This window comes from Palaemon carinicauda, chromosome 27 (genome assembly GCF_036898095.1).
Source record: "Palaemon carinicauda isolate YSFRI2023 chromosome 27, ASM3689809v2, whole genome shotgun sequence".
NCBI lineage: Eukaryota > Metazoa > Arthropoda > Malacostraca > Decapoda > Palaemonidae > Palaemon > Palaemon carinicauda.
This window is the reverse complement of record NC_090751.1, coordinates 239,353-246,852: the sequence shown is the minus strand read 5'-3', so window position 1 is coordinate 246,852 and position 7,500 is coordinate 239,353. Positions and strand designations below refer to the sequence as shown.

Below are 7,500 nucleotides of genomic sequence, written 5' to 3'. Positions count from 1 at the left end.
CACCCACTCGAGACTCAGGGAAGCCTTTACAAATTTTGGATTTCATGGTTTTCTTAGTAATCTCTTTTAGCGGATTTTGGATTTATGCAAGTGCAGAGTTTATATATATATATATATATATATATATATATATATATATATATATATAATATATATATACATACATACATACATATATACTGTATATGTATATGTGTAATGTGTGTATATATATATATATATATATATATATATATATATATATATATATATATATATATATATATATATATATATATATATATATATATATATATATTATGTAGATGTAAAATTTGATGTATAAATATCACGATATTTCCAATTTGAATTTGAACCCTCTTCGCATACATTGGTGATTGTATGCACGTTTACGTATACTTAAAAGAATACTGTAATATTGAAAATAAATAGAAAATTCCTAATTCTTTAAAAATACAACAAAACCTTATTACAAATTTTTTTTTTTTTTTTTTTTTTTTTTTTTTTTTTTTTTTTTTTTTTTTTGAAGATTTTCCCCAATATTGGGTTCGTTAAGATACTTACCAACATTCCATAAACTAGTTAAAATCCTATTAGGGCCTTCATGGGATACGCTTCATAAATATTTTCAGCAAAGACCCGTTTTCCATCACGGGTATTATAAGAGAGAGTAGTTAATAGTTTACTGGGACAAAATATGATGGGAAAAGTTTTATCAAAATTGTATTAAAATGTTTCAGATCGGTTTACAATGAAAGTATAAGAGAGATTACTCGAGTGGCATGTGTATGAGATTGTACCATAGGTGTTTCATACACGCATATACACTAACGTTATTGCCTATTTTTTATCTCTTGCTCTCCCCCGCACTGATAATGGAAACCTGTTTAAGCTAACCATTGCATGTTTTATAATGTTTGATTTTTGTGTCATCTTGCTCTCAACTATCTGTATATAAGCTCGTTGCCAACAGCCAACTCGCAGAAGATCATGGTAGGGGGTAGATGGAGATGGTTTGGGCATTCTCTTTGCATTCCCCAAGGGAGATTAGTTCACCGAACTTTTAACTGGGCTCCACAAGACACTAGAAGAGTTGGTAGACCCAGGCATACATGACTGAGGAATATGAAGCGTGAACTACAGTAGATGGTGAATGGAGAGGTACTTAATTAAAAGCTCAAGATTGAGACGAAATCTAAACGTGGCCCTTTGCGTCAATAGGCGTAGAAGGAGATGATGATGATGATGATGATATCATCTGAACGAGTTTTGGGTGTATTTTTATTGAGTTATAAAGTATCCAAATGTCCTTGAAGTTTAGCTAATAGACGATTTTTTGATATTCGAGGCATATTAATCCAACTGTCGTATCGTATAAACTAGACAGTTACCCATATCTTTGTCTATAGTGAGCAGCTCTTCTAGGAGAAGGACTCTCCAAAATCAAACCATTGTTCTATAGTCTTGGGTCGTGCCATAGACTCTGTAACATGGTCTTCTACTACCTGGGGTTACCTTATTTCCTTTTGTTTCCTCAGTGGGCTGTTTTCGCCTGTTTTAGCCTTTGCGCATATAGAATCTGGTTTTTTTCAACTAGGGTTGTAACATGTGGTAGCCGATGTCATAACGTCCCCTGACTGGCGAACACCAGACTGGAGTTCAAGTCCCGCTCAAACTCGTTAGTTCCTTTGGTCACCGCAACCTCACCATGTGAGCTAAGGATGGGGTACTTGGGGAAGCCTATAGGTTTATCTGCTAAGTTATCAGCAGCCATTTCCTGGCCCTGGTTGGTTCTAGCTTGGGTGGAGGGGTGGCTTGGGCGCTGATCATATGTATATATGGTCAGTCTCTAGTGCATTTTCCTGCTTGCTAGGACAATGTCACTGTTCCTTGCCTCTGCCATTCATGAGTGGCCTTTAAAACTTTAAATAGCAGATATAATGATATTTTGAATTCCAATTCAAATGTGGTATTTTGGTGAAGTGATATTTTAAAATTAAGCCGATGAGTCTTAAAAAGTCATTGAATTGAGTTGAGATGATGATAACCTTTTTGTACAAAGCAAATTTGTAAAGTAAATATTTGTTTCTTCTGATTTCAAAGACTTTTTATTTCAAGCTTGAATTTCTTTTAGTAGTGAGATTGTTCATATGCACATATTTCTTCTATCTAACCTGAAATGATAGTTATTATATTCAAGTTTAATTGTAACAATTATAGGCTGACTTTTGTACCATTACGTGTTATAAGGACATCTAGATAAAAGAGTTAAAATTATAAAATACGTTGTTATTATTATTATTATTATTATTATTATTATTATTATTATTATTATTGTTATTGTTGTTGCTCTTTTCGGAGTTGTTATAATTGCAGCATTAATAATGATAATAGAAATACTGAGTTCTTTCTCTATATTTCTCTCTACCATTTTAACTTGTTTCCCTTGAAGTTAAAATTAATGAAAGGTTTTGGGAAGGCATTCATGTTCAGTAGTAGCCAACTGTATCTATTTATATGTCTATGCATTTATCTGTCTATCTCTCTCTCTGTATATATATGTATGTATATACATTTTATATATATATATATATATATATATATATATATATATATATATATATATATATATAAATATATATATGAAATATATATACTGTATATATATATATATATATATATATATATATATATATATACATATATAGATATCTGTACAGTATATATATATATATATATATATATATATATATATATAGAGAGAGAGAGAGAGAGAGAGAGAGAGAGAGAGAGAGAGAGAGAGAGAGAGAGAGAGAGAGAGAGAGAGAGAGCCGTGGATTAAAAGGACATATTGAACTCCGGTGTTGTTGCTTCTTCATGAAGTTAATCACCAAGCTAATGAGAGAGAGAGAGAGAGAGAGAGAGAGAGAGAGAGAGAGAGAGAGAGAGAGAGAGATTCATGAATAAAAGGACTTACTCTCCAGTGTTGCTGCTTCCTCATGAAATTAATCACAAAGCTAATTATAGAGAGAGAGAGAGAGAGAGAGAGAGAGAGAGAGAGAGAGAGAGAGAGAGAGAGAGAGAGAGGGTAATGGGATGAATAGGAGAAAACAGATATTAATATAGAAAATGCTTCAATAAAGAGATATAAATAGAAGTAGAGATCAACAATAATAAAATAAAGTTAGCGACTTGGGAAAGAGAGGAATGTGGAAGTACTTTGGTATATGATTGAAAGGGAGAACAGAGGGAGAGGGGGAAACAGGGGAGGGAAGACCTAAGGGTGGGGGGGGAAGATGTAGAGGGAAAAGGCAAATAATGGAATATATGGAAAGGAAATAGTCTAGATGGAGAGGTAAGGAGGAGAAGAGCTCAGCAAACAGAGATAATAAAGTGAAACATGTTTTATTTTCGGAAAGAGAGAAATTTGTAAGTAATTGACTTACGTGGTTTTTAGGTTATATAGATAATCAAATTCAAATTTAAGTGGGGTTTGTTTTTATTAAGGAACTGCATGGCATTTCGTAAAATAATTTGTATGTATATATATGTATATATATATATATATATATATATATATATATATATATATATATATATATATGTGTGTGTGTGTGTGTGTGTGTGTGTGTGTGTGTGTGTGTATATATATATGAAAAATATGTATTGAAAAGCTAAGATAGGATATTTAATTTAAAATGCGAATTATAAAAGTTCGTTACTTTAACTTATATTTCAAATTAAAAATAAAAAATACCTTGGAATAATTTTAGAATTTTCTTGTAGAAATACATTAGTCATTTTTATTTTTATAAGGCATTTAAAATCTATATAACAATACGTCACTTTAATTTACAACATTTTGACCATTACAATAATTTTAAAATCTTTAAAAACTAGTAAAAACGCTCAGAGAGTGTAGACCTCCGCCACGGCAGCTTATTTTTCGAAACCAGCTTGCCTTTCCCAGAATCAATGTAGACCGTAGGCGTATTTAAAGTCTGTGTGACAACCATGTGCGAACTTGGGGTTAAAGTTAGGGATAATTTAGTCGACCTTTTGGTATACTTTGACCTTGACCTTGACCTTTGACTCTCAAAATTTAATCACTTCCACGTCTCAACAGAGCAATTAATCCCTGAAAGTTTCACTACCCTATGAACTAAATTGTGGCCAGGAATTTGTTCATAAACAGACTAACAGGAGCGAGAAACATAACCACCTAACTTCGTTGGCGGAGGTAAAAATACATCAATATCATATACATTTCACAATGAGAATAAAAAATATCTTGAAGAAATAGTTTCAGAATTTTCCAACCCGTAAGAAAAAAAAAACAAAGTAAGTATATCACTATGAGCAAAATTGTGGCTAGGAATTTGTTCATAAACAGACTAACAGGAGCGAAAAACATAACCTCCTTCCAACTTCGTTGGTGGAAGTAAAAATGCATCAATTTCATTTATATTTCAAACTTAGATTAAAGAATAGCTTGAAGAAATAGTTTTGGAATTTTACAAGCCTTTAAAAAAATATATACAAATTAAATCTACTGTATATCTCATTCAACAAACTTAAAGTTAAGGATATATCAATTTGCTAGCTCCCAGCTTCGTTGGTGGAGATAAAAAAAAAAAAAAAAACATCAATATCAATATCATTTACACTTAAAAATTAGAATAAAGAATACTTTGAGGAAATAGTTTTAGAATCTTCCAAGCCGTAAAAAAAAAAAAAAAAAAAAAATCACATCAATATAATTTACATTTGAAAATAAGAATGAAAAATACCTTGAGGAAATAGTTTTAGAATTTCACAAGCCTTAAATAAAATACAAAATTACATCAATAGAATTTATATTTAAAAATAGTAATAAAGAATACCTTGAGGAAATAGTTTTAAAATTTTCAAGCCTTAAATAAAATACAAAATTACATCAATAGAATTTATATTTAAAAATAGTAATAAAGAATACCTTGAGGAAATAGTTTTAAAATTTTCAAGCCTTAAATAAAATACAAAATTACATCAATAGAATTTATATTTAAAAATAGTAATAAAGAATACCTTGAGGAAATAGTTTTAAAATTTTCAAGCCTTAAATAAAATACAAAATTACATCAATAGAATTTATATTTAAAAATAGTAATAAAGAATACCTTGAGGAAATAGTTTTAAAATTTTCAAGCCTTAAATAAAATACAAAATTACATCAATATAATTTAAATTTGAAAATAAGAATGAAAAATACCTTGAGGAAATAGTTTTAGAATTTCACAAGCCTTTAATAAAATACAAAATTACATCAATATAATTTAAATTTAAAGATAAGAATAAAGAATACCTTGAGGAAATAGTTTTAGAATCTTCCAAGTCGTAAAAAAAAAATACAAAGTAAATCTATATCTCCTACAACAAATTTGAGGATGTCTCGATTTGCTGGCATCTGTCATTTGTAAGAATAGAAGAGCCTCCTCTCACGGAATGTTTCTTCAAAAGTTCCATAAACTTCGCTTGTAAAACCCGATAGCTTCGTAAAATGCGAAATGAAGAATCGGGGGAGGGGGGTGGGGGGGGGGGGGGCGTGGTTGTGGGACGGTGAAGGGCTTTGTCATAAGAGACATTTTAGTCAAAAGTTTCTAACACTGAAAAGATATCGTTATTAATGGGATGGCTAAAATGTCACATACATATATACTATATATATATATATATATATATATATATATATATATATATATATATATATATATATATATATATATATATATATATATATATATATATATATATATAACAAATTTGAAAGTAATCTGTATATTTCGTAACAACAATTCTGAAGTCCTTTACAGTAGATAGTTTAGCTGACCTAAGTAAGCTACCTCTTGTAAAGCACATACACACACACACACATATATATATATATATATATATATATATATATATATATATATATATATATATATATATATATATATTTATATATATATATATATATATATATATATATATATATATATATATATATATATATATATATATGTGTGTGTGTGTGTGTGTGTGTATATATATATATATATATATATATATATATATATATATATATATATATATATATATATATATATATATATATATATACATGCATGCATACACATACGTGTATACATAAGGAATAAGTATTGGTTGCGTCTCTGAATAGTGTTGATCTAAACTAAGACTTTTAAGAACGGCTTTTGCATTATATGTTATTTGAATTTAAAAATTTTAGAGATTACAAAATTTTAGTTCATACTAGAAAAAAAAAGTTCGTTATGGCACTTGTACATATACATAAGTACGTACGTACGTACTTGAGAATACTATTTTAATTACAGGTCCTCTTGGATTTTGTGTTAATATCGCCTATTATATCAATTTTCAAGGCATACTCAATATATTCTCTCGCTCCCATACACAGAAAATTGGCTTGCCGTAACATTTTTTTTTTTTATTCATTATCACTTGTGAATGACAGAGGCAAAAGACAGTGACATTGTCCTATCGAGCAGGACGATGCCCTAAAGACTGACCATATATACATATGATCAGCGCCCACGCTAGGATCAAGGAGGGCCAGGTAATGGCTGCTGGTGATTCAGCAGATAGACCTATAGGCTCGCCTGAACCCCCTATCCTTAGCTCACAAGGATGGCGAGGTTGCAGCGACCTAAGAAACTATCGAGGCTGAGCAGGACTCGAACCCCAGTCTGGTGTTCACCAGTCAGCGACGTTACCACCTTGGCCACCACAACCCTTAGATATCAAAGGTCCATCACGAACTTCTGCGGTGACCATAGGTGTTCGTTTACGTCTGGCTTAGTTTAATTTTTTTCATAGACGTACCACTTCAATTCCATAAAGGAGAGTTGGCTCAACAGTCATTTCAGGCTGTATAATTTTAACTTCTGAATTATTCTGCTTCTCTTCCATGTCTTTTGTTTAACATAGTATTGCCATTCTTAATTCAAGTGTTCCGTGGTTTCATAGACATACCACTTCAATTCCATAAAGGAGAGTTGGCTCAACAGTCATTTCAGGCTGTATAATTTTAACTTCTGAATTATTCTGCTTCTCTTCCATGTCTTTTGTTTAACATAGTATTGCCATTCTTAATTCAAGTGTTCCGTGGTTTCATAGACATACCACTTCAATTCCATAAAGGAGAGTTGGCTCAACAGTCATTTCAGGCTGTATAATTTTAACTTCTGAATTATTCTGCTTCTCTTCCATGTCTTTTGTTTAACATAGTATTGCCATTCTTAATTCAAGTGTTCCGTGGTTTCATAGACATACCACTTCAATTCCATAAAGGAGAGTTGGCTCAACAGTCATTTCAGGCTGTATAATTTTAACTTCTGAATTATTCTGCTTCTCTTCCATGTCTTTTGTTTAACATAGTATTGCCATTCTTAATTCAAGTGTTCCGTGGTTTCATAGACATACCACTTCAATTCCATA

At 30.7% G+C, this 7,500-nt stretch overlaps 1 protein-coding gene across 1 annotated transcript in view; it reads left to right on the top strand.

Annotated features, from left to right (window-relative positions):
- LOC137620454 (microtubule-associated protein futsch-like) overlaps positions 1–7,500 on the top strand; it is a 150,973-nt gene that overhangs the window by 18,275 nt on the left and 125,198 nt on the right. The window lies entirely within an intron of this gene.